At 37.9% G+C, this 17,868-nt stretch overlaps 1 protein-coding gene and 1 long non-coding RNA gene across 2 annotated transcripts in view; one reads left to right on the forward strand and one right to left on the reverse strand.

Moving 5' to 3' along the window:
• Positions 1–3,488: 3,488 nt before the first annotated feature.
• The window catches only part of tmem39a (transmembrane protein 39A), a 149,511-nt gene continuing 135,131 nt past the window's right edge, over positions 3,489–17,868 (forward strand). Inside the window, exon 1 of the mRNA XM_049470157.1 lies at positions 3,489–3,498. The gene's annotated coding sequence lies outside the window, so the exon portion shown is untranslated. The remainder of the gene's footprint in view (positions 3,499–17,868) is intronic.
• LOC125785959 (uncharacterized) lies at positions 14,594–15,201 on the reverse strand. Its single transcript, XR_007428226.1, has 3 exons — positions 14,990–15,201; positions 14,796–14,873; positions 14,594–14,701 (listed from the first exon to the last, which is right to left on the reverse strand). It is a non-coding gene; the product is annotated as an uncharacterized LOC125785959 (long non-coding RNA).

A 17,868-nucleotide genomic window follows, 5' to 3' on the forward strand; every position in this document is an offset into this window, starting at 1 on the left:
AAGTCATTCTTGCTTTTCTTTATGGACAACTGGACAACCCACTGAGCACCACAGTACCTGTTCCTTGGTGCTAAAAGTAATTTCAGCAGTAAAAGAGGAACCAAGCTGAGACTGAGCAGATTTAGAGTTAGAATCTTACTCTTTAAAGAAGCTGGGCCACATGTGAGGAGTTCTTGCTCAGAATTTGTCAGCAGATATCAAGAAAACAACTACGTTTAGGCACTGAAATTTTTGGACAGCAGATCTGCTAGTGTTTCACAGTAGTATGATGTTTTACAGTGTTTTACTGTAGATCCTGAATTAATGTTAAAACTTAAAGCAGCATTATGCAAGAATTGGTATTTTTGTCCTGTTGGTTTTCCTATAGAGTTGTGGAGTGTAATTCACTTTTACACCACTCTTGTCTATACAAACTGTGCTTTGCGCCCCCTTACTGACAAATAACTGTCCACAGACAAACTGAAAAAGATAAAAAACTGGCAAAAACACCAATGGAATTAAAGAGCGACGTCAACTGACAAAGACGCAAAGAGAAGCATGCCAAGCTAAATAATCCTGAACCTGATACAATTAGCAGCTTACACTTGCTGGAGTATGCTAACATACAAAGCACATCTAGTCAACTCTTATGTACCAACACAAATTAAAACTCAGGTTGCCAACTGGCCAAAATGACTGTTTGTGTCAATCTAGTAAAATCCCCTTGATATATTTAGCCAGAAGGCATTTTTGCCCAGTCTCTATCTTATTATTGAATCATTAGCACTGACCTTAACTGAGGTGAGTAAGGCCTGCAGTTCTTTAAATGTTGTTCTGGGTTCTTTTGTGACCTCCTGGATGTGTTGTCCATGCCCTTTTGGAGTAATTTCAGTAGGCTGGCTACTCATGGAAAGAGTTCACTAGTGTTCCATGTTTTCTCCATTTGTGAATAATAGCTTTATATTGTCAAACAGGGTCTATTTAAGTGATTTCTTGATTCGACAGATCTGGCAGTAATCAGGCCTAGATGTGGCTAGAGAAAATGGATAGCTTTGTCCTTTAATACATGTCTGATATTAAAATGTTTTTCTAATCTGAAAAAATGTAAGAATGATAAAAAAGAAAACAAAAACAAAAGCTTAGTTGATCATCCTGTTTTAATCTGTAAGATAGTCCAAACAAGAAGATCTGGTCTGGTCTTTGATTTTCTTTCATTTATCTGTTTTAATATCACCAGCAAACCAGTTTGATGATTTTACTTGTCCTCTTCCTTTGTAACCTTCTCATTTTTTCTTCTTTGCTTCCTTCGAAATTGTCTTCATATGTCTCTTCGAAGCTTTTTTTCATGATGTCCTTGCTAATAATTCCAAGCTAGCTTCACTCTTAAAAATATCAATGCTTCAAAGGATTCTTTGAACGATGCAGTGGAAGAACCACATTTGCTTTCTTCAAGAATCATGAAATGAAGTAATGATGACTGTTTAATCCTTTTTTAAGTTTTTCACACTCAGACTCACATTCAGACTCTGTTACAAACACGGCTCCTTATTAAACCAAAGCGGTTCTTCTGTGGCATTGCTCAAAGAACCCTTTAAAGCACCTTTGTTTTAAAGATTTTTTTCTTAGCCAGCTTAAACCTCTTAATTATTACTAATATTAAGTTTAAATATTGAGTTTAAATCAATCTTCATTTGCATGGTCTTCTATCAAACCATATACACTATTGTATTTGTGTTAATCTTAAACCACATTAGCTGCTGTTATCATTGCTACCACACCTTTAGCATTGCTACTAAGCTTTTAGCATCACTACTGTGCTTTCTGAAAAAGCTATTAGTGTTGCTACTAAGCTGTTAGCATTACTACCCAACCATTAGCATTGCTACCGTACCATTATCACCATTATTGTGCCATTAGTAAAGCTAGTGTATCGGATGTGGGCCTTGCTCAACATTGATACTGTGGTATTAGCATCGCTGTTGCAGCATTAGTCTTGCCCAACATCGCTACTACAGTGTTAGCATCTCTGTTACTGAAATGCCGTTGATAATTCATAATCCTATACAGTTGCTTGTACAGTTACAACATTAGCACAGGAGCAGTATTCCAGGCCCACAGTGCCAATGAAAGAGGCACTTTCCTCCCTATTACAAGCCACTGTCCCGTCAAAGTGTCTCTGGAACTGTTATTTCAAGACAAAATTGCTACATAATGTTCCTTTAAACTCCGATGTGTAATCCTGTGCAGAAAAAGATGTAACAGCTCAGCAACGATATCAGACACTAATAGAGATGTTCACGTATACATTATTTAATTCTGCTGCATACAGCATCATTTCGTTATGAAGGCCTGCTGGATGTCTGATGGAGGCTGGGAAGGAGAATATTGAAGTAAAAATGTAACAGATGAAAAAAAAGACAGTTATGATTAATTTAAGCAGAATAAGAGTCTGTGACAGATACTAACTTTGACAGAATGAGCCCAACACTGGCTTGGTATACTAAACACGTGCAGAAACACACTACGTGAGGGCACATTTAATTCCAGACCTAAGTTCTGTCTTTGCAAGTTAGCATGTTTACAGGATCTATACGGATTCCTCTGATTGCGGTTGTCTGCACTTGTTTGTGTTTGCCTGGTGAGACTTGAATGTCCTCAGCACAATAACCCGGATCATCTGCGGTGCTCCATTCAACCCGCACACAATGGAAGCTGCTGGATTTTTCCATTATTGGTTTTTCCTTCGCTGGGGCTTTTGACACGTCTGACGTAAACATAAATAGACGCAGTTACTGATCAGTGAAGGGTTTGAGATGGAGTGGTTGCTAAGGTAAACGAGTGTTTGTGGACTCACTGTTTGTCCTTCGTCTAATGTGATTTCTATTCCACACAAACACAGATTGACGGTAAAAAAAATTCCTTCAATGATAAGAATTCAATTGTTAGGGTCTAAACAAAAAGCCATGGAAGTTCGATGTGAAATGGCGCACTATAGGGACACGTTTTGTAATTGAACACTACATGATTGCCAGACTGACTACCATGCCCATCTTAGAACAAGCAATTTCACTCATAGACGCTTGGTGATTGGTGAAAATGCTGGACTGGCTTTTTCCATTAAGCTTCAGGAAGGGGAATTAACGGTATGTTTTATTTGTGTACGTGTCTTTGTTTGAAATGTTATTAAAGGGGACATATTATACCACTTTTTACACTAAAGTTAGAAAAGGTTCATTCTTCTCATTATACACATTCATATGTATATATGCAACATGCTGGGTGGGGGGAGGAGGGGGGTCAGGTCTTCTCACACCCTGGTTTCGTGCACCCTGCCTGGGGTGTGGGTCGGGTGGTGGTTCGGGGCCGGGTTGGCTGCTTCCCTAGGTTGCCGCTGGCTCGGTACTGGTGCCCGCATGCCCGCATTAGGTGTTTATGTATGTTATGTGTGTGTGACTGGTGTGTGTGACTGGTCTGTGAGTGAATGTGCACGTGTGCGACGGGTGTATGTGTGACGGATGTGTGTGTGACGGGTGTGTGAATGTGCATGTGTGCGTGAACAGTTGGTCCTGGGTTTGGGGCTGACTGAGCATGGACACCTGTGGGACATGGTTGCGGAGGGCGGGTTTTTGCCCCCCCTACCGCTCCACGCTGCTCTCCGCCGATCGTCACTGCCGTTCCTGGGGGGGTGGGCGTCCGTGGGTCCCTGGGTGCGTGGCCGGATGCCCTAATGTGGTCTCTGGCCCGCCCCCTTGGTGGCTGTGGCCTGGGGGTGGCTTGGGCCCCCTTGGTGTTTGGGGCCTGCCGGGTGTCGGGCTGTTCCCGGGTGCTTGGGATCTCGGGGGGCGCATGCTCGGCTCGTGCAGGGGGTGCTGGCCTGCCGGGGGGGTGGGCTGCTCGCTTCCTTTGGCTCTCTGGACTCTTGCTCTTTGCCATGGGGGCTTTGTCTGGAGTCTCCCCTGTCCTCATCTGGGGTGTGCGCATGGTTACCATCGGGATGTGTGGCCGCGGGTCTTCTGGGCTCCTAATGGGCTGTGGATGGTCTGGTTCCACTGGGTTCTTCCCTATCTGCCTCTGGATCGCAGGGGCATGGTGGCGGTTTCTTGCCTCCATTGTGGTAGGCATTTCATGACATAATCCGTAACACATGACATATTTTTGCAAAAAACAATAGAATAGAAGTAACTGTGCGTGTGTGTGTATGTATTTATGTGTATGTATTAATATGTATGTATATTTATGTATGTGTGTATATGTATAAGCATATGTATAGTTAGATATGTGAGTATGTGTATATATGTATGTTTGTTTATTTTATGTTTATTTAATTTTATTATTATTTTTTTGTTTTTTGTTTAGTTTTTTTTTTTCTCTTTTCTTTTTCTTCTTCTTGTACCCCCCTCCTGTACCTCACACTCCGATCCTTCCAACCCTGAACTCCCACAACTATATCCACACAAAATATATATAAATATATATATATATATATAAAAAATAATAAAAAATAAATAAATAAATAAATAATAATAATAATAATAATAATAATAATAATAAATAAAATAAAAAAATAAAAATAAAGTATTAATTGTCCTTCGAAGAGGGGGGGTGGTGGTTGGGCCAAAAAAAAAAAAAAAAAAAAGATAATAAACAGCAAAATAAACTGGGAGTAAATAAACAAAGAAACAAACAAGGGACTGAATAAATACAATACTAAACAAGGCAGGGATATATACAAGGAAAACTAACAAGAGGCTAAACTAGACAGGGATAAATAAACTAAGCAGGGAACTAAAGGGAACAAGAAACAAGAAGATGTAAACAAGGAACTAGGGCTAGGGCTAAGGCTAAGGCTGAAATCACAAAGAGACACGGAGAGACAAACAACAGGGGTTAGTGCAAAGACCGACCGAGACAAAGTGGTAGACGAGGGCTATTTAAAGAAACAGGAAACACTATAATTAGAAACACCTGGGGAAGGGGCGGAGCTACAAATGAGACATAGGTGGAAAAGTACTAAGACAGGAGACACAGGGGAGCACAGGTCACGTGGGGAAGACACACAGACACGAGACGAGACCAGGATGTGACACACAGGCTTTCTTTTCCAGGTTCTTTGTCTCTCTTTGTTACACTCAGACACTTTCTTCATGAAAGGACAAAGGAGATTTTTTGCTCTGAATCTTAAAGATGTTTTTCATTGGGAAACTGTTGGCAAGGAGATGAACTATGCTGGTGACAGGGATGGAGTTCACTCAGCTTTCTTTTTTTGATTATACAAGAACAGCAATGGGCACTGAAGTCTTGCCAACATGCAAATAAACCCAGTTAAGGCAATAAGGAAAATCTCAGATTTGCACATCAGACTTGGACTCTGATGTACTGAGCCTTTACTGCAGATATTTCAGGCACAAATCAAACACATTCTGCTGCAAAGGTTAGTTTGAAAGTTATACAAAGGCCTGAGTCCAGCTTCTGGACCACATGTATGGAAAAGAATGCTTCTCTGCCTTGTGTATTTGATTATATAATTCTAATTAAGCCTTGACCACTCCCCCCCAAACTATTATGTTAACCCCATTTAACCTCTCTACTTTAGTCTTAATTAAACTAATATAATCAAAAACACAAGGGACAGAAGTGTAATTTGCATTTGTTCAATACAGATGATCCAGAAGCTGAACTCAGGCCTTTGTATTCACTCAAACAATGGCTGCAGAATGTGTTTGATTTGTGGTTAAAATTGTCTTAATAAAGGCTCAGTACATCAGATTTTATGAGATATTCCGGATTGCCTTAACTGGGTTCACTTGATTTACACAACATTACGTGTATGTATCTGCTATCTAGCTTTCTTAAATACACTTTATTTTCTTTAGGAAATCACTCACATGAAGATGTTAGATTGTTCAAATTTACCATTCCACCTTAAATGCTGCTGTGGTGACAAACAGACTATTAGGAGAATTAAACTTAAAATATCAACGAGTATTAGAGTGGAACAGGGGTGGGTTTCCTGAAAACGATCAATCTTAGCGAACAACGAACTAAGTAACGCATGACGTGAGAAAAGAAGGAGCCAGTTCCCGAGCCAGTTCCCGGTTTTCCGAAGAGCTTCCCAAAGCAAAAATAAACTAACTATTTAAAGAACGTCTTTATTGACTCCTCCCCCGAAACAGCGCGCTCAATCAAACCACAAACATTGATTCAACACTGCCAGTAGTCGAGAGCGAAGTTTTTGAATGCAAGAGCTTATTTCATGCAGCGCTCACGGATTTTATTTGCGCACCTGTAAAATATAGGTGTGCTCACACAAATTTACCATGCTCTCAGATTAACTCTCCTCGCGCGCTCTCGAATATATCGTGCTCGTGTCCTATCTGGCTGTTCTTAATGTTTTGAGAGTTTGCGCGCGCGCTCAACTACCCTCTGTGTGCTTGCGGAGCGTTGCCTGCTCGAGTTCAGAGCTTTTCACTGCAAGAAAGCTGCCAAAAGTCTCCAGCCAATCAGAGATGGCAACAGGATTTGACCAATTAAATTCATAAAGCCGCTTGCTCTGCATTCTCACTGGATGAAACTTAACTAAAATATATTTTTTACATTAATAGCTGAAACATGGTGGTCTGAAATAATAAAATATAACCTCCTTGCTTAAAATTATCGTAAGCAAGGAGTAAACTCCAAATTAGATTTAAAAAAAATAATGTATTGTTTTTACTATTGCATTATCAGCTCAGAGCTAGATGGCCAGTCTCAATAGAGCTGGAATGAATTTCGGAACACCGGCATTCTAACACGGCAGATCGGCTATATTAGTTAGGTAACACCCAGATAGCCACCGAGTGCTGGCCCAGTACTGGGCCTTAGCTGGTTTCTGACTGTCCTCAAAGGTGGCCCAGAACCGGCCACCGGACTCGGCCCAGTGTATTTTTGAACGTAGGACCAGGTCTGGGCCTTATTCGGTTTCTGACTCCTCGAAGCTGGCTGAGAGTCGGTCACCGGACTCGGTCCAGTGTCTTTTTGAACGCAGGACCAAGTCTGGGCCTTATTCGGTTTCTGACTCCTCGAAGCTGGCTGAGAGTCGGTCACCGGACTCGGCCCAGTGTCTTTTTGAACGTAGGACCAGGACTGGGCCTACACTGGTTTCTGACTGTTCTTGAAGCTGGCTGAGATCCTGCCACAGAACTTGGTCCAGTGCCCAACACAAGTTAAGCAAAACTTTTGTAACTGAAGGTACTTTGTCTTTTACTGTTGGTGAATTTGTTTTCTAAGAACTAGGAGGTTCAGGAACCTACAATGTTATTCCTACTACTACAAGCTACAAGCTATTTGTACATAAAATTTATGTAAATAACCACTTTGTACATCAGTACATCAATATGATTATTATATATTATTATAGGAACACTAATAAGGAATTTACCATTGGTTTAAATAGAGTATTCTGTTTACTCAATTAGTGTTAATGAGAGAAAAACTTTGTCTGGAAGCTCAAAGAAAGACATAAAACAAAGATTTATATTAAATTTACGTTTAATTCATAAAGTTTACATATTTAAAAAATAAAGGGAAAAAAAGAAAACAGAAACAGATTACAATTTGCAAATTCTTTTTAACTCATTCAATTGAATACACTACAAACACAAGAAATTTAATGTTGCAAATATTCACTCATTTTGAATTTGATGCCTGTAACATGTTCCAAAAGTTAAGACAGGGGTAACAACATTATGCATGCATTATGAAGACCAAATACGAGAACGGAGACCCCGGACTGTTTCTTTAACTAGCTGAGCTCCGCGGTACAGTTAAAAAGCTCCCCACGACAGTGCTCTTACTGCCTCTCCCTATTAGGCTACAGAGGGGCATGTAGTGTTGTGTTACAGTGTTTGTTGTTGCGCCGCTAAAGTATGGAGGATGAAGAAAAAGAAATCCAACTGATTTGAAAGAATCAGGAAAAAATTTAATTGTGACCCCAAGAATCAATTTTGAATCGAATTTTGGGATTCCCAAAGATTCACAGCCCTACTTTGTACTATGAAAAACATTGGTTTAATAGGTTCGCCCAAACAAAGGTTTGGCACCTGTGGACTTCTTGTTACTTTTTACCGTATTTATTTTTATTTGTATCTGTTTTAATACGTGGTACCTTTGCCAAGTAAAACTCAATATTAACTCAACTTAATATTGAGATGATTGGTTTTAAGAAATTTGCATCGGCCTAAAACATTTTCACAGTACTGTACATATACACACATACTGTATAGGTTTTTGTGTGTGTGTGTTTGAGCTGTACTATGGAGGACCAAAAATGACATAAGTATAAATAAATAAATGCAAATATAAATGTAGAAATAATAAATATATACATGAATAAATGAATAAATAAATAAATATATAAATAAATGCACATATAAATGAATGAATGAATGCATATTTGCATAGGTAAATAAATAAATTAATACATTTCTTATTTATTTATATACTTATTTATATATTTACTTATATGTGCATTTATTTATTTATTCATTCATTTATTTATTTCAACATTTATTCATTTATTTATTTCAACACTTATTTATTCATTCATTTATTTATTTCAACATTTCTACATTTATTTATTTATTTATTTCCACATTTCTTCATTTATTTATTTATCTCCACCGTCCTGTACTTCCGGTATCAGTGAGACAGAACAAAAGGGACGGCACAGCAACATCGCGGCTATAACCCCTACTGCAGTAACAACTGCTGAAAATGAATGAGGGTCAACAGCTTAAAAATGTCGCCGCTGCAGGCCAAGGCAGGAGCAGTGTCACTACCCGATCTGTACCCCCTGCCCGATTTGTTCCGCGCATGCGCACGCATTGAACTGAGCAGGGGCACAGATCAGGTAGCCACGGCTGTTACACCAGCCATTGTGCGCATGCATCAACAGTTTTCGGCTCTGTGAGGTCGCTGCTCAAGCTTAACTTCCGTTTTCTGAATTATAGATAGACTGATAGGTGTTTAAACTAAATATATTTCGAAAATCAAACAAAATAATCTATTAAAATGTATGTATGTGGTGTTTTTTTTTTTACATATGCCAAGTCTGTAAACTACTTCACATTTTATTAACTTAATTACACCTTTAGCGATAAGATTAACATCTACATGCTCAAGTATCAATTTATAATGCTTACCATGAATTAATGAATGAATAAATTCATAAATAAATAGAGCCAGAACACAATAATTCGCATAGGCTAACTAGCAGTTTATCTTTCTGTAATCTAGATAGACTGGGAGATATAAATAAGTAAAATACAAACATCAACTAGAAAATAATGTTCTTTGTTCTTGAGCAGTTGATATATAAACTGTGCATTTTATGCTTTGTCAAATTTAGTATTACAGGGTGTATGAGGCATTTAAAAAATTTAATTTGTTTACCATTATAACAAACCTGTTTGGGTTATATCCATTATATGGGGTGGTGGTGTGGTCTTTGACCATTTGTAGTATTCCTCAAGCTAACAAAGAGTTTATTAATAAAAAACATTTATTTTTGCTTAAAATACACAGCAGAATGTTTAGAAATGGGAACCAAATACCATGTCTCTAAATGTGGTCCTGTATCAATATGCTACTAACCATTAAAAATAAGGTACAACACATTTATCAAAATACCAGTTTATTTTCTTCTCAGAGAAAGCATGAGAGCAAAAAGCAAAACAAAAGAAAAACATCCCTCTCAACAAACAACCACCCAGCCACTCCCACCCTACCTCACCCCACCTCACCCCGCCCCACTCCCACCTTACCCCGCCCCACTCCCACCTCACCCCAACACACCCCACCCCACCTCAACACACCCCACCTCACCCCACTCCCACCCCACCTCACCCCAACACACCCAACCCCCCCGACACAAACACCCACCACAACACAAAAACCCACCCTCCCCAACTCAAAGTACCCCGACACAAACACGCAACCACCCACCCAATTAAAATGGTAGTCACAATAAATAAACATTCATACAGATATTTCAAACACAGGTAACTGTTTTTACCTTCTGCTGTAGTTAGGACCTGAAAGAAACAACTCTTCAGCCTCTTGTATAGTTATTCCCTGTAGTGTAGACATGGCTTGGGTGATGCACTAACAAAAGGGTTAAAAAAATTAAATATAAATTATAAAACTGCATTATAAAGATTCAGCACTGCAGTGCAGTGATTAGAAGTGATTAGCAATGGTGGTGGTGTATGAGGTGCATGTTGTGCTGGTACAGTGAGTGGATCAGATATATCAGTGCTGCTGGAGTTTTTAAACACTGTGTCCATTTATTGTCTCTCATTCTATTAGACACTCCTACCTATCTGCACCACAGTGTATATGTAAAGTCAGATAGAAGCTCTGAGTCTGTTGCTGCATAGTTGGTGCTGTCAATACTCTAGTCCTTCATCAATGCTCACTGGATGTCCACCGCCGGTGGACTATTCAGGTCAAGCAAGTGAAACTGAGGTGTTTAAAAACTCCAGCATTAGCGTTAGTGTCACTGCTGAAAATGACCCAATAACTGTCTGAGAAAATGTATTGTGGTTATCATGGTCTCACAGTACTACTCTATTGGATTTTAAAAAAAGATACATTTGATTAAAATTTTTATGTAACTTAAGTCACAACAGGCTATTTAACATTGTTAATAGATATTTACTGCATACCTAGTAACCTTACCTCTGGGAACAAAACATCCAAAATGAACTGCACTTGATCCTCAATGTGGAATTCTACTGGTGCAGATTTCAGGACATCCTGAAGATAGAAAAATAGGGAGTCCTGTTCTTCCTCCGAGTCCAGGTACACTGGCACCCGTAGAGATGATCCCTTCTGGATTCTGCTGAGCCACTTCGAAGGCTCTTTTCCACAGAGTACACCCTTAGGTCAAAAGGCAAAGTGCCAAAAGCACTTCATCAAAACATGAGCAAACATTTAACATTTCTAGTTGAATGTCAAAAGTAGTTTATGTTAAAAGTTTTGGACTGTAAATCCACATTAAAAAAAAAAAAAAGTCCCCCAACACATGGTGACAACAAGCATGAATTATAAGGCCTTTTGCTTATTTGCTTATAACACTGTAATGGTAAAACAATGTGCAAATTGTAAATAACAAACATTGTTAATGTGTGACAAACATACCAACAAATGTTGCCGGACTCCATGGTCTTGTACAGCAAAGTCTACCAGCTTCTTTTCTTGGGCTGTGCGGTTGACCATGGTTTGCACATGAGGTGGAATGTCTGAAGTGATTGACCTAGATACCCTAAAAAGTGGCTGAAGGGTCCCTTGCAATAGCCTGCTAGCCTTGTCAGTCCAGAAAGCAAACCTCTGGCCATGTCTGTTGAATCAAAAAACTTAATCAGCAGGTAATCAAATGAAATAAAATGCAGAAAAGGCATGAATACTTTAGCAGAGTGGCCTTACCCTTCAATCTGAAATCTTTCCATCAGTAGGATGCACCACCACTGGCGGATTAAAACATATCTAAAACATATATAACAATGATCAGACAATTGGGGTGGGGTTTGAAATATTTTTTCTATATTAATAGATGCAACTTACCTCTGTGAAGATAAATGGGGTATTGGTGCAAATACAGAGGGCATACTGTAAAAAAATCTCTCTATTATACCCAATAACTCAAAATGCTGCTTATCACAACTTAAAAGGATGCTTACAATGAGTATAAGGATGCCACAGTAGTTCCCAGAAGTTTGTTGAGGGAAGTGCTGGAAACAAAATATTAAATATTACTGTTAAGTAAAGGTGTTGAACCAATAGAAACAGATGTAGACAAGTGCTTCACTAAAGTAAGCTTAGGTTCCCCCTTACTGAGTTACTGCCAAAAGCCATTAATACATGAAGTAGATGTGCTGAAGATAGAGATTGTTTCAAATTGTGTAAAATAGACAGAAAGTCCCTAGGTCTGGACAAGAAAGAATGTATGGTGGAAAGAAGACGAATGAATATAGCAAAAAGTATCAACTGGTGGGCTAGTCATGGCTCAGTTTCCCAAAATCACAGTAGAAAATTCTCTTCAAAAGAAAACATCTATAGTCTTACATTACATTTAAGCCAACTGATGTCCAGAGTTTTATATAACCCAGTAAGAAAATAAAGAAAAGGCTTTACATCAAAACTTCTGCCGGTCTTCTCTGTCCAGGGTCTTGGGTCAATCTGGCCTGCAATATGTCTGCACATAAAATGGGAAAAAAAATTAATTATGGACACACACTTACTGAAACCTATAGTCATACAATTGTTCTCCATGGTCTAGTTTCATAAAATGAGACCTAATCCTACAGCCATCGAACAAGGCTTCTGCGTAAACATAAAACAAAAGAACAAAGCTATAAATAAGCAGCCATAGAACAAGGCTTTTTGTAAATCATCAGCCATAGAACAAGGCTTTTTGTAAATCATTAGCCATATAACAAGGCTTTTTGTTAATTTTCAGCCATAGAACAAGGCTTTTTGTAAATCATCAGCCATAGAACAAGGCTTTTTGTTCATTTTCAGCCATAGAACAAGGCTTTTTATAAATCATCAGCCATAGAACAAGGCTTTTTGTTAATTTTCAGCCATAGAACAAGGCTTTTTGTAAATCATCAGCCATAGAACAAGGCTTTTTGTAAATCATCAGCCATAGAACAAGGCTTTTGTGTAAATCAGCAGCCACAGAACATGGCTCTTGCGTAAAATATTATTGGTAAAAGCCACTGAACAAGGGCAACTTTTTACTCTCTCTTAACCTAAATATCGTTTTGTACGAGTCATCTCCAAAACCACCAGGGAGTACAGAATCTAGAAAAATGATCTCTCTCTCCACAACCAGTAAAACCTGCAATGGACATATTTCAAAATGATAAGCTAATCAACAAACTTCATTCTAAAAATCTGAATATCTATTTTTTGAAACTGTAACTCAACACATAGCAAATAGTGATCCAGTTGATTCTGTTGCATACTCCATGCAGGGAACAAAATCGCATCCTTGGAACACAGATTGTTCTGGTGTAGAGAAAGAAAATGCAACCATTCAACTACTGTGCATTGTACAGAAATCATTGCATTAATGTGCAACTGTCTGTCTGTGTGTGTGTTTAACTTCACTTTACCGGTAAACTTGAGAGTGGGTCCACATTCATCGTTTTCCATGTGGGAACCACATACATGTCAGCAATGTAAACATCTTTCCCCTATTTACAACACAACAAGATTAGCAAATGTATACAAGTACCCATGAAGAAGTATACAAAATAACAATGTTTGAGCTTCTGTAATTAATTACATGTTTTTGAGCAGCTTCTCTGATGATCTTAAAACATGCATTCCCAATCTAGACGTAATAAAACAAAATAAAGGCATAAATTACACACAAAAAAAACTATTTCTGTGCCTTTGAGCAAGCATGCTGCAACATGAATATACTTACAGTAGACTCCATGCACTGATTTAACCCAAGACTCCACAAGTCCTCACGTGTAAGACAGATATTGTCATCTTTAACAATCAATTCTGCTGCTGGAAGGCTTTTGTCCAGGACATATTTCAACTGCAATTAAAAGAGTTAGCAAGGGAGGGGGGGTGAGAATGGTGTGAGAGTGTAAGTATGTGAGAGATGGTCTGAATATACGATTGCAAAAAATTATTGGTAGTGTCTAACAGTGTGTGAAGGAGAGTGAAATTTGGAATGGGCTAGGTGGAATCATCCCCTACCAGTTTTTCCTGGAGAGGACCCAAGTCTTTTTCCCATTTCTCTCCAGAAAAAGCATAAGGATGGTCTGTTGCTTCATCAGGTGTACCATACTCATGGTCCTGAAGTGACACACATGGAACTGCTCCATGATCTGAAGAGACAATAAAAAAAATTAAGTCTAATATTAATAAAATAAACTTTACAATATACACCTTACATGTCAACCATTACAAAAAAAACACTACTTAGCTCTTACTTTCCAACCTGTAGAAAGGCCTTAGCCGTGAGACATTGATGCAACATCGAGTCCCATTATCTTTCACCACTGATGCCACACCCTTTTTAGAGATACTATCCACAGTGAAAGGACCTTTGTGGCGGTCAGCAAGGGTGTCTTTTCTCTGTTTTATATTGAAATCTTGAGAAATCAAGACCTCATCGCCAGGACTGATTGTGCTCATTAGCTTTCTCTTACGGTTCCTGTAAGACTTTTGTTGTCTTTTCTGCGCATTTTCAATGTTGCTAAGCACCTGAAGAAAAAAAAAATTACACTTTACTACATGCCATTGAATTAAACAAAACTTCTGTGGTCAGACTACATGAATTTGGACCTAACCTTCTCATTTAAAATTTTCATTTCATTTACTCGGGTGTCAAGATCATCTTCTGGGTCAGCAATTTTAAAGTCTTCTCCCATGGGACAGGCGTTCATAACCTCTGGCAAATGAGGGTGCCGATGGAAGAATAAGAAATACGGGGTGTGCCTGGTTGAAGACTGGTTAAAAACAAATTAAGTTATCAGAAATAAAACATTATATATCGATTACATTATATATCGACCCTAATGAATGTATAATGAATACCCACTTGCTTAGCAGTGTTAATACCATACACAACTGCAGGTAAATGGATGTCCCAATCATTATGGCTTTCATTTACATACTTCCGCAATACACGTTTGACATTTTGATTTGTTCGCTCATCCTATATATATATATAAAACAACAACAATTAAAACATTTCCTAATTTTTTTTTACATTACAGGGAAATGTCAAATAAAATTATGTTGAAAATTACCTGCCCATTTGTCTGAGGGTGGTAGGCACTTGAGACAGCATGTTTGATTTTCAGAGTTGCAAAGATGTTTTCATTCAGCTGTGTGCAAATCATCAAAAAGGAAATACAGTGTGCATAGCAGAATGTCAGAAAAACATGTGTGCTAATTAAGATAAATATCAATGTTAAGAATTCACATTATACTAGACTTTTACCTCATTAACAAACTCTCTCCCTTGGTCAGTAATAATTTTCTTGACCATGCCGAACAAGTAGAGTGTCTTTATGATGGCTGCTGACACTTCAGTTGCAGTCTTATTTTGCAGTGGCTCAGCAACAACCCACTTTGTATATAAATCAGTCATGGTCAACACATACTTGTTTTTTTGACCAGTTTCTCGCAGTGGGCCAATTAAATCCAGGCCAATCACCTCCCATGCAGCCTTCACCTAAACACATATTTTCCATTACCTTTCAAAACATTTATTTTCTCTATTAAACAAAACAGAATTTGGAATACCTTAATAGAATGTAACACTGGTGTCCCCGTCTTCATGGGGTCATTTAGTTGGCAGCGGCGACAACACTTCACCTAAAAAAAAACAAAAAAAAGAAGAATTAAGTTGGGACAGTGTCTAAACATGTACAAAAAGTAAAATAAAATGCATATCATAAATACATATTAGAACAAGGGGTGTGCTATATAATTTCGTGCACAATAATATTTGTCGTTACATTACTTTGTTTTTGTTACACTATTTTTATACAAAATCAGAATCTTGGTAACTATCTATGAAAGATTTCTTTTGTTTCTACTGAATAAATAATATGAGGCTGAAGTTGGTTTGATATTCGCAGCTGCCGCTTCACTGAACCACCGTGAACTAAAGGGAGCGTTCACAAACTGTTCCGAATATTATATTTAACACCTCACATATCAACACTGAAGGAGCTATAATGAAGAAAAGCAGTACAGCTGTTTATTAACTATGTAAATATACATTATGTTATAAAATGCAATTTTATATACACGACCTTCCACTTATTTTCTGTTCTAGTGTAATTCATTCATTTCCTAAGTAGAAAACATCTTAAATAGAGAATTAGCCTCCTACCTTAAGGGAAAACCTGGCATTAGCCTGGCCAGAGCTAACTGTTAACTGTAAAATATTTATTTTAATTACTGAATATTAAATTAATAAATTTTATATATAATTTAAAAAATACAATAATATTTTAAAAGCCGTTGCGCTCAAAAAAAAAATCCAGTGTGATTTTAAGATTTTTTTCATCTTGGGCCAGACCAAATACTGATACTGATAAATGATATGAAATTCTAGTCTCCTATTTTAAGGAAAACCTAGAATTAGCCTGGCCCGAGCTGATTTTATACTGTAAAATGAATTAGCAACATAGCATACACAGCCATAATGCAGCAAAAATTTAATATAAGCTGATGGTCCAGTACGATTTTGAAGGATATTTAATCTTGGGCCATGCCAAATACACATGATATAATGAGTTTTAGTCTTCTACTTTAAGAAGAACCTGAAATACTTTATACTTTAAAACGAACTGGCAACATGGCATACAAGCTATAATGCACAAAAATTAATGAATATAAAGCCAGTGATTCCAGTGCGATTTTGTGAATACTAGAACTCTTCATCTCATGTTTATTTGTTCTGGTCCAAAATGAAAAAGTCCTTCAAAATCATACTGGAACGTCAGCTTAATATTCAATTTTTGGTGCATTATGGCTCGTATGTCATGTTGCTAATTCATTTTACAGTATAAAATCAGCTCGGGCCAGGCTAATTCTAGGTTTTCCTTAACATAGGAGACTTCAATTTCATATCATGTGTATTTGGTCAGGCCCAAGATGAAAAAATTATTTGAAATCACATTGGAACATTAGCTTTTTATTCATTTTTTGTGCAGTATGGCTCACAAAGGTTTTTAAAATATAATTTTATTAAATATTTTTTTCATTATATATTAAATTGTTAATTATATATTCAATAATTAAAATAAATATTATACAGTATACAATTAGCTCTGGCCAGGCTAATGCCAGGTTTTCTCTTAAAGTATGAGGCTAATTCTCTAGTTAAGATATTTTCTACTTAGTAAATGAATGAATTACACTAGAACAGCACGTTAAAGTAAAACTGGAGAAAGTAAGTGATGGAAGGTAGTGTACATACAACCAAACGAATCAGGAGCTGCGAATATCAAACCAACTTCAGCCTTGTATGAATAATACTGTAATATTTATACTAAATAAAACATTTATATGTACTGTGTTGCAGTTTTACGCTCTGGAAATAAATAAGAAATTGTGTTATAACTTCACAACATACCCACTCAGTTACATCTTTCATTAGGGTAGGCCAGAAGTATCCAGCAATCACCCTGTCTCTCGTGCCTCGTACACCGTTGTGGTTGCCGGTGCCGGAGTTATGGCACTCCATCAAAACAGACCTTTTTTCCTCCTCAGTACAAACAACTAGTCTCATATACGTTTTATTTGGTCCAGTGTAAAACAATCGGTTGTCTGCCGAAAAAAAAAACACGTTTCATATTTAATTACTTATTGATATAATAAAATACTCCGAGCTAAATTAGCTAGCATAGTTAACCTAGCTATACTAACTAGTTCACATAACGGGACACTTCGCTTCCTCAGCTAACGCAAACCTTTCTAAAATATGATATGATTTTAACTTACCTTTTGCTATGAAGTTTTCAGACACACGCCGCATTTCCTTGCGCATTTTTTTGTTGCATGGTGGAGTAAATGTTCCACTTAAAATGTACTCTTTCAGAGCTCTGTAAAAACGTAAGTCCTTCATTTTGAAACCGCGTTTTACAAGCTGTTTGCGACAGTGTGAGCGGAACCACAACTTGGCATTGCCTACCTGATCTGTGCCCCTGCTCAGTTTGCAATGCGCATGCGTGCGCATGCGCGGAACAAATCGGGCAGGGGGTACAGATCGGGTAGTGACAAGCAGTAGAACCAAAACTTTTGCAGCTCAAAAACCAATCCTGCTTTAGAGCGAGGATAGGACCGCCTACCTAACTATCATACAAA

This window comes from Astyanax mexicanus, chromosome 21, assembly GCF_023375975.1.
Source record: "Astyanax mexicanus isolate ESR-SI-001 chromosome 21, AstMex3_surface, whole genome shotgun sequence".
NCBI classification, from domain to species: Eukaryota; Metazoa; Chordata; class Actinopteri; order Characiformes; family Acestrorhamphidae; genus Astyanax; species Astyanax mexicanus.